The following is a 19,247-nucleotide window of genomic DNA, read 5'->3' as shown; positions in this document are numbered from 1 at the left end:
CAGCTTTATGTAGTAGACTTATGGCAGGTAGCAGATGTATTATTTCTCCAGACTTTTTCTCTGTGGTCTATGAAAAAGCCCACACTGCTCTGGAGGAGGTGGATATAGAAATGTGTTTGCCTGGAGGCTACAGTATTGCTTTTCTTAGTAAAAAATCCTTACCTTTGGCTTTTTAAGGACAGCGTTTGAAAAAGAAACTAAAAAGTTCACAGTCTCTTCCGCTTATTTATGAGATGGCGGGAGAAGGACTGAAAAGAATGGTGAGGGACTTCACACGAGGGCAAATTCATTATATATGTCACTCCCATAACATCCTCGTAAACAATTCTTTGATTATTTGCCACAATAACAAATCTAAAGCATTACTGAAAATCCGATATTAAATCCCACAGAAACAAACATTCATCTTGTCTTTATGTTTCCTAGTATCCATGTCACCACCCACACTAAACATGTGCATGCACTCATGACAGAGAAAAGCTGCTTGCATAATAAAATGCCAGCGCTCTCTTTTTTATTAAAGAGTAGACAACGAAGGATGAGATTTAAAATCTGTTGCATTGCCTAAACCGGATATGCAGTGGTCCTCAGTAGATGCACTGTTCCCTTGACAAGCTTAATTATCATCTTATCTGTGCATTTACTGATGAAGATTTTGATCATACTGGCAAGTGTTTCATTTGCCCCCTGGTTGAATAGGTAGTGGTACCAGATAACAGCTATTACACTTGGGATCTTACAGTGTAGAAGGAAACCACATCAAATTTGGTTATGATGAAATACAATTTCCCTCAAATGTTAAATTGCCCAAGGTTTTTTTTAATTTAAAATATGACTTTGGACTGCTCATGAATGCTCAAGTTTTTCATGTATTTTGAGACTGTGAATGATATATTTAAATTTTCAATACTAGTGAATGTGGTAGATGCAGAATATTTGTACCTGACTTATTTTGGGAGTTTGTTACATTTGTTGATTATATAAATAAATAAAACTATGCAAGATCTTAGTGTGAATAGATTTTCTTTTGGCTGTTGTGTTTAGATGTAAGGAAAAAAAACATTGTATCTAGTCAGCTAAAGCTGTCATTCAGCTGAGTAATAAAATAATTAATAACTCACCTGCAGTTGTCTCATTTAACAAACTCTCCTTAAACTTAGAAATTAGACATATCAAGTGCATGATGTTACAAAATCATCTGTAAAGATTGCAAACAAGCTGTCTAGAAACGGCTTTTTAAAAATTTGGATTATTACATGCAAATTTTAAGCCAAATTGAGTATTTAAATATTGCATTCTTTCTTTTATTCTTAATTAAAGAATGCAAATCTTCATCAGTCTCAATAGCCTCAATCGAATTACTTTTGCAATGAAGACTTCACGCTAACTTGTGGAGATTTAACCACTAGAGGCGCTGTAGAACACTCTCTTTAAAACTGGTCACACCTGCTTTGGCCATCTGTAATAACTGCAGTGATTATTGGATTATTACATTATATCCCATCATGGGATATTTTAATATTGTATTTTTGTACTTCGTTAAAATTCTGTAAAATTCTGCGTTAATAGGGTCAGTTTAATTACTTTTCTAATGGAGACTTAAAGCTTCCTTGTGGAGATTTCACCACTAGAGGCGCTGTAGAACAATGCATTTAAAAACTGGTCGTTGTGACACAAATAGTTTCTATGGTTAATGCAGAGAGTATAGTCATGCAAATTTATAAGCCATATAAAGAAAGAAATGCATACAAAAATAATAAGAAATGTAGATTACAATGTAGATATTAAAACATTGAAATGCATTAAACATAATTTCAAAAAAAAGAAACATTGGTTAAAACTCAACTGAAATAAATGCCAGAAATGATATGAAAAATACCAGAATACATTTTTACTACACACACTGGAGTTTGTGCCATTCACCTCGACTTTAGTATTTGGATTTTCCTTTAGCAGTTTTATGATTTCTGCTTGAACAGATTAACTGTTAAAGTCGCTTTGTTCCATTTTCATGTGATCTTATGTCAGTTTCCCAATAACCAAACAAGTGACATTACAGTATATCGTTTTACGACGGGTTTCATGATGTCGACCGAGCGGTTACTTGGGTTTACTGTGTAAATGCAATCCTGAGATTACAGCAAACTTTCGCTTTAAGAATCTGTGTTTTTGATTTCGCTCGAGTAGTACATTCAGTTTGGTACTAACTGTGTAAATAAGTGTGATTACAGTGTGTGTCACTTTAAGAGTCAGTCTTCGGATGGCTTCTTGATATTAATAGAGCTGCTGTGTCTTCCTCCTCTGACGTAATGCCCACAGCCTACAGAGAGACAGGCAGAGAGGTCCTGTCACAGCAAAGCGATAACACTAGTCTGAAAAAAAATTACAGATTTTTCAGCTTATCTACTTTTGTTTGCTGTGCCCAGCAAACCCATCCACGGCTGAATAACATAACTATACCTTCGGAATATTGCAATACCTGAGCCAAACTCACTCAGTAATGAGTCGGTATTAGCCTAGTTTCATGTGCTACCGCGAAGCCTTAACTATCTCTCTTTCCCTCTCAGACCAAAGAGGAAAAAAAAGAAAAGAAAGAGAGAGACAGCCAAGACACAGTCACCCCGTCCGACATCATCAACAAACAAAAACCCCACAAAGAGACGAAGCAGCCAGCCAAGCAGCCAGCCAGCCAGCCAGCCACCATCTTAACAGGCTGCTGAAAGAGACACACACAGAGAGAACAGAGGCTAATGCTTATTTTTGATCAACAGGTAAGCAGCACCAAAAGAAACACTTCCAGCACAAATGCACACCATGCATACAGCCCTCTCTGTTGGTGCAGAGGCATTGTAAACGGCAAAAGAAGAAGAGAGAGAGAGTGAGGGAAAGCAAAAAAATGCATCGGCGATGAACGCTTTGGAGTTGTACACGGCGAAATGCATGCTCTCGGACAAGTGGGAAGATGTAACGTGTTCGTCTTAAAAGGGAAGCCGTGTGCGATTAGGAGGCGAAATATCGCTCTGTTAGCTGTTGGTAGTTTTACGACGGGCAGCAGTCGGTTTGCGTCTTATGTAACTAACGGCCTGAGCGGCGTCGGTAAGGAAAGAGGGATCTGCTGAATGAGAGAGAGGGAAAAGAGCAGCACCGCTTTGAATTCACATGGCAATTTACATTTAGGTTAGGACACCCAAACGCCACACAAATACAAATTGGGGGGGCTACTGGGGGAACCGCTCTGATTTTAAGACTGAGTTTGAAGCCAGCAACAAGGGGACGTGGAGTGACTTAGTCGCCTCAAGTAGGTTTGTGTATTCTCCTTTCTCAAAGTTTTGTTTCTTGATTTTTATTTATTTACGTATGTCGCGTCAAGTCACGTTAAATGACACCGATTTCCTAGAAGCCAGTGACTTGGAGTGATTTATTTATTTTTGTGTCAGCACAGGGTAACTCTTGTAAAACTGCACGCTTACCTCTTGGTTATTTTCATTGATAACTTTTTTTTTTCATTGCTATTCTGACTGCAAACTTGATACTCAAGTTCAGATTTCTTGCTTCTCTGAATGACGCACGTCGCAGAGACACAGAGACGGACAGAGAGAGGGGGGAAAAGGGGGTTTTGAAGCCCGAAAGATGAACGCAGTTAACTTGCTTGTTGTTTTCTGGACTTAAAGCGGAAAGAAGCGTGAGTCCACATCACAGAGATTGCGTTTATCAACCGGTTCAAAGACCGTTTGGCGCTGTTTGTTTGTTTGTTTGTTCTTATGTTGTTTGTTTTGCACCTCTTTCATTGTTAGGAAACTCGCGAGCGCATGGTGGATGTGAATTGTCGTAAAGGATACCCCCCCCCCCCCCACTCCTCCTCCTCCTCTAACCCCCCCCCCCCTCCCCGATCATCCTCTCTCTTATCAACTTTTGAAGAAAACAAGTGCCTCTTAGCTCAAATCTTTGCGAATTTATTGGTTTCCTCGCTGTTGGACGTTTCACGAGTGATGCCGGGAAGGCATGAGTTGCATTTCCACTTAACTTTGAAAAAGTTTCCCCCCCTCTCTTTCTCTCTCGCTCTTCGGTCGTAAGAAACTGTGATGTTCCTTTGAGATAAGGGGAGCTGGGTAGGCATGACAACTCTGTGGGGAGAGCAGAGTATGTGAAGCCAGCACAATGAGGCACACACTGCAAGGAAGCTTTTTACATAGTCCTTCAGCAGAGTTCTCCAGTTCTGGCCCCCAAAGAACCCCTTATGCGTGGAGCAACTTTTATTCAGCAGATAACCTCAGTGGGCTTTTTTTTTTCACCCCCCCCCACTTCTTTTTCCTTAAAGAAAAGCAAGACCCTGAGACTTAACTGTGACACTTGTTCACAGCTGTCTGAGGTTACACTTTGTTTTTTATGAAGCAATTAATTTATTCATTGGGCCCTTTCAAAATTGTCCCACAGCCCTTTAAATGTAGCTCCATGGCATTTCAGCGTTAAGCAGAAAATGCTTAAAAGCCACTGCAAAGACTTTAAAAAGCAATTTCAAGTTGATATCTTGAGTTTTTATTTGTATCTTAAATGCCCAACTTCTTGGCCACGACACGGTGGAAAAGTTTCACAGTCGTTTCCCTTCAACTCAAAACTGTGTGGACCGTTTGAGGGGGAAAAAAGTAAAATAATACAACTTGTGAAACTTTTAAGGTTTAGTTTGCATTTCCCGCAGCAGTCTGACACACGGCTGATTCTGAAACTTCGAATATTGAGCATTTGTTTGGACTTCTTCAGCAGAAAAGCCGTTCCTTCATGCACGAGCGATTGGCAGCATCGTAAGTCACACGTATTCTGTAAGATATGGGATTATGACAGATTATTTTTACTTTGGGGGGAAAAAAAGTACATTAATGTGATTTAATCAGCTTCATGGGTAACATTTTCTAGCAGTGCTTTCACATCTGCTTTCCAATGCATGCATGCATAACATTGGTGTTTTTTTTTAACAGTTCCACAAATTCCAGTATGCGCAATCAAGTTTGTCTTCTGCTCTTTATTATAGTGAAAAAGTCTGAATGGGACGATTCAGTTAGTTTTATCACAGCACATAAATAAACTTGGATGAAGTGATTTTTATCAGAAAAGAAATCCTACTTTAAATCTTTTTTAAAGATGAAGGTAACATTTTTATGCCATATTGTGTCACTATATCTTTTTTGCTTTAGATCCGCTACACTTCAGCTTTGGGTCTAGTCGCTGCAGACAGTCCAAACCCCCCCCTCACCAAAAAAGAAAAACAAAAAACGTGTTCCTATAACCGAAGACATCGTGCATGTAATGAGTCCCTGTCAAACTTTTTATAACTTCAACCAATGTTCTGTAAAATTAGTTAAAACACTTTATCCGCCGATGTGTCAATCCAGCTCCGTAACGTTAAAACATTTTCCGCTCTCCAGACACTGGATATTATTGTATCGTACAGCTTTGTTCATAGCCGCTATTAAATGTCAAAACAGTTGAGAACTTCCTAAAGAGAACCCCCCCTGCTTGTAAAACTCATTCCCGTGTGTGTGTGTGAGACAGAGCGGGAGACAGCGCAGCACTTTTTCCTGTGCGTCTGTATGTGCTGTGGAGACAGCCGTGGCTTCGCTCATATGGCTGCAATATGTGAAGTCTCTCTGTGGTGGAACTCGCAACAGAGAAAGTTTGTAGAGACGGGGAGAGAGAGGGAGAGAGAGAGAGCACACATGGAGCGAGGGAAGTCAGAAATGTCCTGTTCAACTAGCTGGAATGTATCTCCTGTGTTTTATTGATGGTTTGATGTTCTGTAAGACATGAGGAACAACTGTAGTGATTTTGTGGGCTGCCATGCATTTGTCTTTGGTCGTTTCAAAGCGGTGCCGCATTACATGGGGGGGAAAAAAGGCCAGTGCGAAATGGAGTGTAAAGGGAGACTTTAACTTAGAGCAAGTGGGTTTTTTTGAAGTAGTGATTAAACTGGTAGACGTGTGATTGATTTTGTTGATCCAGGGAAGCTGTACAAACCTGACGCGGCTGTGAATTTTCCAAAGTAAAATCGACAATCTTGCCTACCCTAAAAAACGTTAACAGGATTGATGCAAGTTTGTAAAACTTTCAGCGAAGCCCCCGCTGTTTCTCCTCTACAGTAAAAGCTTTTCGGGGGGAAGTAAAGTATGTTTGCCTAACGCTGAGGTCTAACACTACTAAAGGGAATGCAGTGTAATAATTTGACCTCTAATCCGTTGTTGCTGTCTCTCTCCTTCTGGTCCGGACTGATGTGCGTCCTTTCTCCGAGCTTTTGCGGCATTTTGTTAAACTGTACATCATAACTAACAAAGAGCTGATTGTAGTAATTTGTAATTGTAATTGTAGTTTTGTTTTAATATTGAATAGTTTAAAAAATAGATGTTGACCTGTTGACCACTACGAATCAGTCTGTGAGAACACTTTTTCTTTCACTTTTTGCAAATTTTAAAAAAATAAGGAAACTCTTTCTTAAATACTTTATGGCAAATGTTGAACTACTCCCAACATTCACTGTTTCCAATAGCAGGAAAAGATAGCATCTATTAGAGATTCAGTCGTTATTCATCTCGAGCCTGCCTGCAGTTCATTTAAAGGAAACATCCATTTGTCACTGATAGTTTACTTAAAGAAAAACAAGGCTTTCTGTAAGGCTTCTGGCTCTTTGGCTCAGAGTTCTCTAGCTAGCACATTTTTTTTGTTTTGTTTTTTTTTTATTAACAAGTCTTCTGTTTTGCTCATATCCTCAGGACACAATTGTTTTTAAATTATTTTACTGTGTGTGCATATTTTGGGTCTATTATTGCTTATATTCAGTGCTTGCAGCATTGGTTATATTCTCTTATTCTCTCATTGCATTTACTGGAAGTCAGTCTGGAAAAGAGTGTCTGCTAAATGCCCAAAATGTCATCCCCACTCTGTCTGTGGTTACTGCAGTCTTGTTTAGGCTTGACTTTGTCTCTAATGTCTTTGGTCTATTTTAGACTTTTAAGTCTGTCTTTTTAGACCGCCTGCTTCAGATAACGAGCACATGGTCTTGGTTTAGGGTGAAATGATTCTTTTTTTCTCTCTTAGTATTTAGATTTATTTGGGGGTGGGGTGGAGGGGGGATACGAATCCTAAATATGGGGCATTTTTGCCTTCCTTTGATCTAAGATAATAAAAATCCTTCTGCCACGTTACTGTAAAGACCGATGAAGTAGTGGGGCAGAAGATTAAGACGTGTACCCGCCGAAAGTAGTGATAAAGCAGCAGTACAGCCCTGTGGTTATAAAGGCTTTCCTGTTTCCAAAAGACGCGTAACTTTTAAACTCACCGACACCATGCGAATTCCCGTGCATCACTTAAATGTCTCAACTGTGCCGTAGACAGCAGTTGTTCTAAATCTGTCTTTCCCATGATCAGACTTTAATTACGAAACCCATCTTTGGCTTGTTAGTTGTGTCAGGGCAGTTGGTAAATGAAACCTACAGGTTGAGTGAGTGGCGAGCCCTGCCTGCTTTGACTCAGCAGTATCACACTGATGCCTCCCATACACCCGTGCGTTCAGATATCAATCACATTTCATTTGAGCGTCAAAGTTGTGCAAAACGCTGTGGAACATTTGATCCAACCCTTTGATAAATGAAGTTCTAAACAAGTTCCAAGTTAAAAAACAAAGAGCTCACATGCTGCTCTATAAAATATGTACATCAAGTATGGAACATTGTTAATTTTATTCCACAAAAGTTGTTGAACATTTCAGATGTTGGAGAGATTTGACCTTATGCTTTACTCATACAGACAGTCATTGTGTGGCTTGAAAATGCTGCCTCGACTTCTACCTTTTCTCGAGGTTTACAGCAGGCGCTCCCATTGGTTTGAAGAAAAAAAAAGTTGACAGCCATATGTCATTAAGAGAGAATTGTAGCCTATAAACAGCTGTCAGTGATGCTCTGGAGAATAAGTAAAGAGCCTGGAAGTCTGATCAGGTTTACTTGAATGAAAAAGACCTTAATGTGTTTTAAATCTTGGTCCCTCAAAGACCTTTGATAACTCTGCAAAACAAGATAGGAGCAAAATGTCTTTTATTGGGACTTGCATATTCCATCAAGCTATGTACACTCTTGTGTTAAAAGTTAATATGGTAGATTTTTGTAGTTTCCTTGAGAAAGCAACCAAATAGTTTCACATGTGAAAGTTGCATAAAAGTCCAGAAAGGGTGAAAGGTGACAATTACCTGTTGCAATCAACAAAGAATAAAAGTTGTAATTGCAGTGAATCATCAGTGAGATGTCCCTTGCAAAACCAGTTTCTCCTTGGCTCTTACTGTAGTGGCTCTACGATACTTGCTGCTGTCATTGCATTTCATTTACATTCGTCATTTTCTTTTGCTAACTTGATTTATTAGCGCGCAATGTGGAAAAAGCAACCCGGGCCGATTTGACATAGGGTCAAGAGCGAGACGATCCATCACAGGAAACGTGCAGGTTGAGGCGTTTGTAGGTGTTTTTAGGTTTATCTCATTGTATGCACATATTAGAGGACACATTATGTAAAGCTTTGCTGCTAGTCTGTATCTTGACACTAACAGAGAGATCAGGAAGAGAGGATACGGTCTAATCACTTAAAATGTGGAAACTCACATGCTTCACGTAAAATAGTGCATTTCTATAAAATCCTTAATTTCTGTATAAAAATGTAAAGTTAAGTATACCTCAAACAGTCACCATTGTATAAGGGACAGAGTAGAGACATCCATACTGTAATACACTGATTTAAATGTAAACATCAATTTAATTTCAAAAAGTAAGTACATGTTGTCTGCATTTAGACTTACTTTGCTGGATGATTTTGATCGTTGCAAACTTCAATTGCAAACATCACAAATACAACATTACGAGTGCGTTTCTTTACTGTTTTTCTTAACTGTCTTAAGTAACGAGCATGGCTCCGTCTGTAATTTCTTGCCGTTTTCACACAGCACCCAGCAGGCAGACAGCGAAAATTAACTATGGAAATTGTGACAGTGGCATAAGTGGCAGGAATCTGAATGTGATTTATGTTGTAAGCTTCTTTGTGTTGAAGCTGAAGCGGCTGTGCAACACGCAGATGGAGGGTGCTGTACCATTTTTCTCAAGTACTGTATGCGTAATTCAGTGAGACTTTTCTCAAGTAGAAGAAGTGTCTTTTTTTTTAAATCAAGGAAGCTGCTTGGAAACGAGTTATCTTGCTCCGAAGGGAGGAAAGATTGATTGTGAATGAGAAGTCATTCTATATATTTTTTCATGGCTGTAAATAAGAACAAAATCCACCTGTTTTGTAGTAAGAAATTGTAAGATCAAGCTTTTTCCAGTGTTCAGGGTTGGAGATTTGCTTTCTCTTAACAAGTTCTAAAGTGGGCGGCACATTTGTGTTACAATAACTGTATTTCATGTCTCATCAGTTTTTAGTTTAGTACAATCTGGGCTAATTCGACAGATAATTTTCTGCGTGATAACTACAGTATTTTTGATGTGGTTGTTGACTGTTTACTGTTCACTATATAGTTTTAATATGGCATCCGTTCCTGCAGCATATCTTTGCACATCTTCGCATGCTTGGCCTGCAGTATCAATAAACATTCATCTCCAGACAGTTCAGCGTTGTTGATAGATAGCTATCAGTTATTGTAGGAGCCCACTGGCGCTTATCTTCTCCTCTTGAGGTCAGATCTATCTCATTCGCTGCATGGCTATGATTGAATTGACTCACTGATTGTTTATTTCTACACTGAAGGTTAACTGTCTGCTCTGTCAACAGTCAAATCAAGAACCTGCACAACATGTACGCACAGCTTAGATTTCTTAGCTCTTGAAGTGCCTCTTTCTGTTTCATTATCTCCAAATCTCTGCCTCCTATTTTTACTGTAATGCAAGACAAGAAGGACTGTTAGTGTCATGTGTGCCCAATCATCCTGTAATCACTGTCAAAACACTTAATTTACTTGCTTGAAGATTGCGTTTAACTTTCACTTCAGCTGACATTTGTTTGCTCTTGTGCGCTCTCTCATTCGCAATCGTGATTCTTTTGAGGTTTGATGAGGCACACTTTTCTGTGGCAGCGTTTGACGCTCGATCCAGTGCTTGTCTTGTAGTCATACAACAGTACTGCTGCCTAATGCCTGTTTATTTTATGGATGGGTGTAATTGTATGTGTGATGCACTCTTAAGCTCTCATTGCATTGACATATGCTTACAGTTTCAAGTCTGTCCAATATAAAAATTGCCATTTTGTTATATGTGAATCTGTAGTTTCTCTTCTGTGATTATCTGCAGCCAAGCAGTTCGTTTACCTTGAAAGTGTTTGCATGTCCTTGTTACTACTATAGACCTGCTGAGGAACAAACTTTACTTCTACTGTCTTAAAACTATCGGCTTGTCTCTCTCCCCTCTCCTCTCTGCACACACACACACACACACACACACACACACACGCGCGCGTACAGCCCCATTAGTATTGTAGTCTGGGATCAGACTAAAACATCTGGTGGCTGAGTAACTTTTCAAAGTAGTCTTTGTCCTCACTCTGGTGCATGTATGCGTGTGTCTCTCACTGTGCGCTTTTCTCTGCGTGGTTGTGTGTTAGAAGGGGCAGACTTTTTATGGCGTCCCGTCAAATTAAAACTATGATTTAAGCGACTAACATTGTTTTTTTCATTAAAGCACATAGCCACACGTTGCTTCTCCTGATTTATTTTTTCTCGTTCTTTTCTTCTGCCTGTGGCCGTGTGGACTATTTAGTCTGTAGAAAATAAAGATGAGGGAATACGGATTAGGAGTGGAACTGTAATTCTGCTGTAACTGTATTTCATGAAGGGCCAGTCTAGCCTGGCCTGATGTGTTATTTTATTCATGTATCCCTGGCTGGTTGCCCTATAACAGAAGGCAGCAAGAAGCACAGGGAGATATGACACCCTTTCAACTTGCTTCTGGTCTGGCTTGACATTTCTGAAAGAAGCAGAAAAATGAAGTTAGACATAGCTAACTGCCTCACCTGTTCTCTGCAGGATGGTGCTGGGCTTGGTTTTTGATATTGTAAAGTAATTGTGCGATAGCAGCTTTGGGCTTTAGAGGGTACACCCCTGCAGACAGTTAGAGCAGATGCCCTCAGGGCTTCTCTTCAAGCCACATAAACGTTGAAAAGGCAGGGACTAATCTTCTCTCCCAGCAGTGAAGAGTGCTTAATCAGCACATTTGAAGGTGTTGTAGCTTGTTCTGGTACAAGGACTTTTTAAATGTATGAAATCTAATGCAGTAAATTGTTTGAGTTAAAATGAAACACTTGACTTTGGGCACCAAGCCACAACCTTTTGGCTGAGGTACTCCCTCCCTCCATTTGGAATTTTATATCTGTGGGGTAGCAGGGTTGTCTTGTGGCTGTTTGACAATGTTGAATGGTTAATGGTTAGATATAGCCATTGAACATGCTTTGTGGTTAATGGCTTTAAATGATGTGATCTAAGAATAATATTGTTTTAAAGGGATTTCGGGCTGATGTAAAATTGGGTATCGTGTATCATGCAATAGGGATTGGTACCAGCTATTACTATTTTGGATAGTAATGGAATGGATAGTTAGCACTCTTTATTGATACCAAAATTCTAAAATTCTAAAAATGTAACAGTATTTTTTTTTGACTGTAAGTACCATAGTCAATGTAAGTACTGAATAGAATTTTGAAAAAAATGTATAAAAATACTAATGAATACTAAATTTAGCTATTTAGCTATTAGCAATTGCCTGATAACAACATTAGCCATCTGCTAATTTATTATTAATGTAGCATCTGGTGGCAGTGGCTAATTATTAAAATGATGAAATTCTGAGCTAGGTAACAAGTGTTATCACTCCTGCCTGTCTGTAATGTGGACAGACAGTATTCATTTAACAGGATAACGCAACTATTCATAGTTCAGTAGGCCGAAGATGAGAAAAGTCTACTAGCAGCTAAACAGGAACGCGGTAGCTGAACTTAGCAATTGTATTTGGTAAGTTAGCAACAGAAATATGGTGCCGAGTAGGGCTGGGCCATATTATACCGTTCACGGTAATACCGGTATAATGTTAGGCAACGATAGGAAAATGAAATATCGCGATAGAATGGGAGTAAAACGCGCATGCGCAGTGCCTTTGTTTTCATACGCACATGGCCAATTGTTGAGTGAAACAGATGAACCAGAATTGGTTTGTAAAAATGGTGCAACTTCAGTGATGTGGAACTGGTTTGGTGTTTGTCCGTCAGATACACGACAAAGCACATTTTTTTGCAGAACATGCAAGCGGCCGTTGTTATTGTCATATTTGTCGGACTAAGATGCTCTTAAATCTGGGAGTAATCTGGGTCCTAAACTCCGTATGCTTCAGGTCAAACAACACTGCAGCATCACTTAGAGTTAAAAACTGTCTAAATTCTTTCATCTTTAATAAAACGATCAGCATTGCTGCTTTACCAGGTGTAACTATAAAGTTTAACTTCCAGGCATCCATGAAAACAAAAGTTATTACATTTAACGGAGTTAGAAGTTAGCAGGAAGCTAGCGGAAGTTAGCTCGCTAGTTTCGCTAGTTACCTAAGCATGATATAGCATGTTCTGACGGAGAGATTTCTGAAAAAAATCAAACGTGCAGCTCTGCTATCACTTCCAACATAAATGAAGACAGGAAACTAAACAGCATTGACGTTTGTAGGGTTACTGAAGTTGGGCTAGCTGGTATATAATGATGTGCTACGTGATCGCTAGCGACACAGCTATGTTAGCATAACATAAACAGTGAAGCTGGAGGACGAACACTAACACTTTTCCACTTATAAAAGTTAACGTGAAGGTTCTTCATGGTTAGAGACAAATGCAATCGCATGGCAGGATACTGTAAACGGACCAAACTTCAGTCAGGAGAACAACTGAGATAATCCATCCACAATACGAGGTTAGTCATTAATATACTGCAACAACATGGGAATAGAGCAGCTGCCAGAGAATTCAACATTAATGAATCAATGGTACAGAAGTGGAGGAAGCAAGAAGAATGAGTTTAATAAAGTTTGATTTATCTGACTGCTTTGTTTCGCTTATAATCCCGTGCACCTTATGGTCCGAAAAATGCGTACTGCACACTGCAGTTTAATGTTGCAAAGCACCTCTTTTTAACTTCAGTGGATATTATACATGGTTATGCTCAGGATATGTCAGCCCATTTCTACTGGAAATGCCTTTTGGTTAAACTTTCAGCAAGGAATTTGCATTTGCACTGTTACATTTTTATAAAGCTTTAATGTACATAAAAACCAGCTTCTTGTTTAAGTGAAAATAAATGGAAGGTTGTCTTTTTGCGCTAGTAATGTTGTGGAGTTGTATTTTGTCTCGCATCAATTATATCGTCGGTTATATCGTTATCGCAAATTTTCAAATATATATCGTGATAAATATTTTTGGCCATATCGCCCTGCTCTAGTGCCGAGTCACCAGAAGTGTAGAAAATAAACAGGGAATTAGATGAATAAATTTGCAGTACTGCACAAGTATTGTTTTAATTTTTTTTTTTAAATGTATACCTATAAATTGGCTGTGAATATAAAAAAACTTGAAACAGTTCAGTGACTTTCTATAACACAGTTTTCATCGTTTCCGTCGAACAAACAACAACTAAAAAAATGAAACCCCCCCCCCAGCAAAATGAAATAACCTTAGTGCCTGCAGTTTCACTATTAAATTATACTGTTACCTTGAGTGCAGAAAAAATTCAGTAAAAGTTATTGTGAATGCAAATAGCAAGTCGTATTGTTAAAGAAGAAAAAGGTTATCAGTTTAATTAACGTCACCTAACGATGAACCTGTGCTCAAATGCAAGATTATTGCGTTTACTGTGGAAGTAACCTAAATGGATTGTTTTCTCAGGGCTCACCTTTGGGTCCCAAACAAGTATTTGAAATGCAAAGAGAATTTGTTACCATCAGCATGTTTCTCCTTATGGATAAATGGTATTTGTGATGGTCAGCATAAACATATATGTCTGTATCTGCAACATTCCTGTACTCCCCTTTCAAAGATCTGATATTTTTCATTGGCAGCTTTTTCTTTTTCTTTGTTTCTTTAAAAAAAGGCTTGTCATTGATAAGCTGTGTGTAATAGTGTGTTTTTGAAGTATCTGCAGTGTGTTTGAAGAAGTGGATGAACGGATAGATGGATGATGGAGGGAGGGAGGTGGTTCTTTTTTGAAATGGAAATTAAGGGGGCACACATCTGGGGGTCTTTGAGACTTTTGTGAAGGGAGACGAAGAGGTGGGTGTCAGAGGCCCACAGTCAGAAGTGTGTGGATATATGTGTGGATGCAGTAAGTGGGGGGTTGGTGTGATAAAGAATGGACAGAGAAAGGGATAGTTTCTCATTTTTTGTGGTAGGAAAGAGTTTATAAGGAAAATAGGATAGCGAGGGTGTCTGCCTGTCTGTGTTGGACAGTGGTTTGGTCCTCATAGAATGATGGATGGATGAATGGACACACTGATGGCGAAAGGAAAGGAAATAAAAGGAGGCTGCGATGGACATTAATAGAGAAGGAGATGAAGCTCAATATGTACAGCAACAATAGAATAGAGATAGAATAAGAAGAGAAATGGAAAGGAGGAAAGAAGGATGAACAACAGAAAGATAGATGGGGACTGTTTTGCATAGGCAGGAGGAGGAAGGGGGAAAAGTGGGGCGAGAAAGGGGGCAAAAGATCACTTACTGTGGTTGAAAACTTTACGGCTGACAGTTAAATTTTCTTCAGGCCAATGTGTGTGAGTTGCGGTGGGTGGAAAAGCACAGTGGGGGGCATGGCGTTTGTTCTGAAACATGGCTTTTGGGCTTTTTAGTGCTTCACACACAAGTTGTCCTCTCCCTTTTCTTTACAGGCTGATTTCATCTAGCTGTGAGAATCTCTCTCTCGCCTCCACTCTCTCTTTCGCTCTTTTTCGCCCCTCCCTTTTGCTCTTTTAGAAAAGTCAGTGAGTCAGTGAAATGATCAGATTCCCATGTGCCACATAAAAAAAAATGTCAGTTTAATGCGTGAACTACCTTCTTTGGGAGGAGGTTTACAAAATCAGGATGAATGTTGGGCGATGAGAGATTTGTAATCTCTTCAAGTGGCCACTCCCTTCGCTGCTATGTATTCTTTCAGTTAACACCTGTGTAAAACTTGCTCTTTCTGATACTTGATATCCATTTGATGTGTCAGATTACCCAACACCCCAGTTTTTTTTGTCTGTTCTACATTATGATAAAGATTTTTTTTTTTTTAAATAGTAAAAATGTACCTTATCTTTAGAGGTACGTAAATCAGCTTAAACACTGAAGCCATGTTATAAAGGTTAACATAAAACAAAGTTCTCTTGATTTGTTTCCTAAATATATTCTTGTTGCAGTCGAGTGGATTTACACCATGGACTGACAGCTTCACTTAAAATATAAGATGATAAAGCAAGGAGTTACAGAGATTTAAAATGTCCCTTCTGAATAACACTTAGGAAGGAGGCAACTGTGACAGTGTCTGATTTACAGATTATTATGGAGGAGATAGAGAAAGCAAAGAGAATTGAGAAAACCAGCATGAGGACTAGGAGGTGATAGAACAGCAGAGAGAAGTTAGGAGCATTGCAATGATGTTGAAACTCATTAGAGATCATCTTTGAAGATGTGTCGAATATCGGCACCACAGGAAAGTACAGCCATTTGTGCACTGAGAAAATCCTTTTGAATAGTTTCTGTTAAATGATGAGAAAAGTTTGCCTGTTGTACATGAACCTCCCTGCTGTACTAGTTAGTGCTGGTTTGGGTTACCTGTTTGGTGTCACACCTGTTGTGGTTAAAAGAATCTGTCTGTAGCATTTTTCATGCTTTAAAACAGATGGTAACATAACTTAATAATGTCATCATAAATGTTGTCTTTTATAGTCTGTTAGAGCTCAGTCTAGAAAACAGTCAGCAACCCACGGTTGACAGGGAAAATTGTATACTCCCGGTGTTGGCTCCTGGAAGTTGGGGTGATGTGTGATGCCAAAAACCTCCTTGGGATTGCTTTGGTCGCTAGCAGATAGCTGTCATTTGCAAATTTTCATCCAAGAACCTGCCAAAGATTGGTGAAACTTGAAAAAGTGTGACGCTAACGGAAAGTGTTTGCCTTTGAAAGTGCCTCGCCATTTGCGGGTGAGTTTCAAAAGGCACAGATTTTACTTTGAAGGCAAACGGTCTCCATTTCCATTTTGTGTTGCACTTTTCACAGTGGCACCATTGTTCCTAGACTAGTTAGCAACTGTTTGCAGACATGTCAGGATTTTTCACACAAACTACCGCCACTGTGGCAATATGCGAGTGGCTAAAGCAATCCCAAGCAGGTTTTTGTGTAGCACTGCGTACCACTCTGTGACCTGTTTCAAGTAGCGACTGTCAACAACCGCTTGCTAACCTTTGAGATATACATCTTTTTCCCTTGCAACACATTGTTGCCAGAGGGCTGCCAACCGTCCTGTAGGCCTGTGTGATTTTCTTTGTCAAGGGTGGAATTTTCTGTGACAATTATAGCAATGATATATTTGTGCTATGTCCTGAGTGTCTATGTCAGTGCCAATCTTCTGCTCCACCATAGCGCCACCAGTAAGAGGCACTAGCTAATATTATCTTGGAAAGCCCATTAATCTTGCTGTCAGCATAAACAAGTAATACAGGCTTCAAAACAAACTCCATATAAGGTAAAAGAAAATTATAATTTTTTTCAACTTTGTGATCAAGAGCATTGGCAAGGAAGGGATGGGGCTTAGCCAGCTTAGCCAATTTATGCCTTAGAGAACACTCAAAATAAAGTCAGTTTTAAACAGTGAAGTCTGTTTATTCAAACTGGAATTTTACCAAAATTTGGGGAAAACTAGGAACCTTTGCTTTGGGGATCAATACAGAATTTATAGCTTGTGTCAGCTAATGCTAGCTTGCTTTTAATATATTTGAGCAGTCATGCACATTAACAGAACTGGTCTGATTGCTCATTTGGCTTATAGGTATGTATTTATCATTGTCCTTTAGACCGATTCCACCTCTAACACATTGCACGACCAGGGACAACTGCAGTTTTTCAGTGATAACAACAGTTTACTAGAGTTTATGCAGATAACTTTAATGTGACTAAATTGATAACGACCAGCTGAGTTGATTAATGTGTTGTGAGGAAAAGATGGTAAAAAGAGGGGCACTCTTATTAGTATGTTTAAAATTTTTACCAAGTGCTTTTTAAATGTGGTTTGCTGAATCTGAATTGTTAACCTCAGCTATGTAAGGCGATGATATGACTCTAAGGCAGTACGTCACTTTTTCTATCTCTTTGCAAATGAACACTGCATCACTGAAAATGTAACCTTGCTGCAGTCTAAGAAAATGAAAGATGCTTTGGCCTTCAGTGGAGATCAGTTTTTGCACCCTCATACACGCATGATATCAAAGGTAAGTTAATACAGCATCTCTTAGGCACTAGTAATATCTTTGATTGAGACACTGAAAAAAAGATTCATTAAAGATGTTTTTACTGCAGTGAAAATTATCCCGTATAAAAAATTACAGCAAGCCATTATGAGAAGTTGATTATACTTGTTTTTGAGATTTGATTAAAGCCCTTTTTTTCTTTTAATTGAGCCCAGCCCTGGATTGACATCACTGACAGTCTTCCAGTCTTGCTTCCCGATACTGCTCAATGGAGAAACGCTGCTTCACTTGGCCAGCTTGTAGATAGAAGGGCTCTGGAAAGGAATATAATGTCAACATTGTGGGTTGAAAATGTTCCGTTGTGTGTACGTGTGTGCGTCTTAAGTTTGTCCAGACATTTTTCCCGGCCGCTTGCAGGAAACGTCCGATTCTCCAGCAGTGGAAATATTGTGTGTGTGTGTGGTTGTCTTTGTGTGCATGTGTGTGTATTCCTGAGAGACAGAGTGTTGAATAGCGAATGTGGCGCAGTGCGTGCATGATCTAGTGTATTTGTCTGTTTCAGTTTGTGGATGTGAGTGTGTATGACTGATGTAATGTTTGAGCCTACCCAGACAGACAAACCAAACCAAGGCACACACACACAAACACAAGCATGCATGGGTGTGGGCGTGTACTCAAAATCATCAGATATGTCTGGCAGACTTCGGCAGGCTCGTGGAATGCATGTGTGTAATGCGTGTGTGTTTCTGGCAGAGCTGTAGTTTGTTTTCCGTATTTTGGGGGAAAAGACAGCTAGGCAAGAGTCAACAATCAACTTGTTGATTTATGCAGCTACTAGTTCCTTCCATTACGCCTACAACTACCACTGAAGCAGAGTTTGTTCTCCATTATTTTTGATGTATGAGAGTCTTAGCTGTGGAGAGCAAGGTCAGAATCAACAGTCCCCTGTTGATTTATGCATCTCCCGGTTTCCTGCTACTATCGTACATCAAGGCGGGACATTAGCACTGTCCACGAGGCAAATGTGGATACTCATTTGACTGTGGTTGGTAAGTTTGTCTCCTCTACCAGCCTCAACTGCAGTTAACTAGTAATTAGTTGAGCTTTCTCTTTTCTTGTTTTCTAAGATGTAGCAGATTAATTTGCTCAGCAGTTTCAAAACCACTTGTAACACTATGTAGTAAAGTATAGTTTTCTTTATATTAATAGTGTTACTGGTGGCAACGGTGATGCTGTTTTAGACTAATTTCCAAACCCCACAGGAAGAAGTGGACTAATATCAGTCCTACAACTGTTTATTTATCCACTCAGGGGGAACCTATGTATCACAGGAAAGCTGTGCTATGTCAGCAACTTGCACGTGCATATGTGTCAGAGAAAAGTCTAAAAGCTGTGGGTGTTGCATACAGTAATGAATAGGTAAGCCACTCCCTCAGCTTTAACCTCAGCAGCTGAAAGATCTGGTTGATCAAGGTCACTTAGTGGTGTGATTCACAAGAGAGCAGAAGCACTGGCACAGTGTGTTTGCTCGCTTGCCGTGCAGACGGTCAGATCAATGCAAAATGTAGAGCAGAAGTTTTAATTGTGTTCTTTGGTGTGGTTGAACATGTGCATGCTTGATAGGATGATGTTCCTATCTATCTATCTATTAACTATTATTTTAGTTAATCTGCCGTCACTTTTCTTGATTTGTTAGTCAATCCACCTAAATATTCAATTCACTGTGGAAAAAAAAATCAATTCTCAGATTAGGGAAGGGGGAACCAAGGAATTGG

General features: G+C 39.4%; 1 protein-coding gene across 6 annotated transcripts in view; it reads left to right on the top strand.

Moving 5' to 3' along the window:
• The first annotated feature begins 2,306 nt into the window (after window positions 1-2,306).
• Window positions 2,307-19,247, top strand: part of trps1 (trichorhinophalangeal syndrome I) — a 125,173-nt gene continuing 108,232 nt past the window's right edge. For 2 of the 6 annotated variants that reach the window (XM_082520879.1, XM_082520884.1), the window contains exon 1: window positions 2,823-3,302. The gene's annotated coding sequence lies outside the window, so the exon portion shown is untranslated. Of the gene's footprint in view, window positions 2,772-2,822; window positions 3,303-4,715; window positions 4,800-19,247 lie in introns of those variants that run through there. The other 4 variants (XM_082520881.1, XM_082520882.1, XM_082520880.1 and 1 more) reach the window with 4 other exon arrangements.

This window comes from Aulonocara stuartgranti, assembly GCF_965226115.1.
Source record: "Aulonocara stuartgranti genome assembly, chromosome: 22".
NCBI classification, from domain to species: Eukaryota; Metazoa; Chordata; class Actinopteri; order Cichliformes; family Cichlidae; genus Aulonocara; species Aulonocara stuartgranti.
Note: the sequence above shows the minus strand (reverse complement) of the source record. Positions and strands in the feature narration are given on the sequence as shown.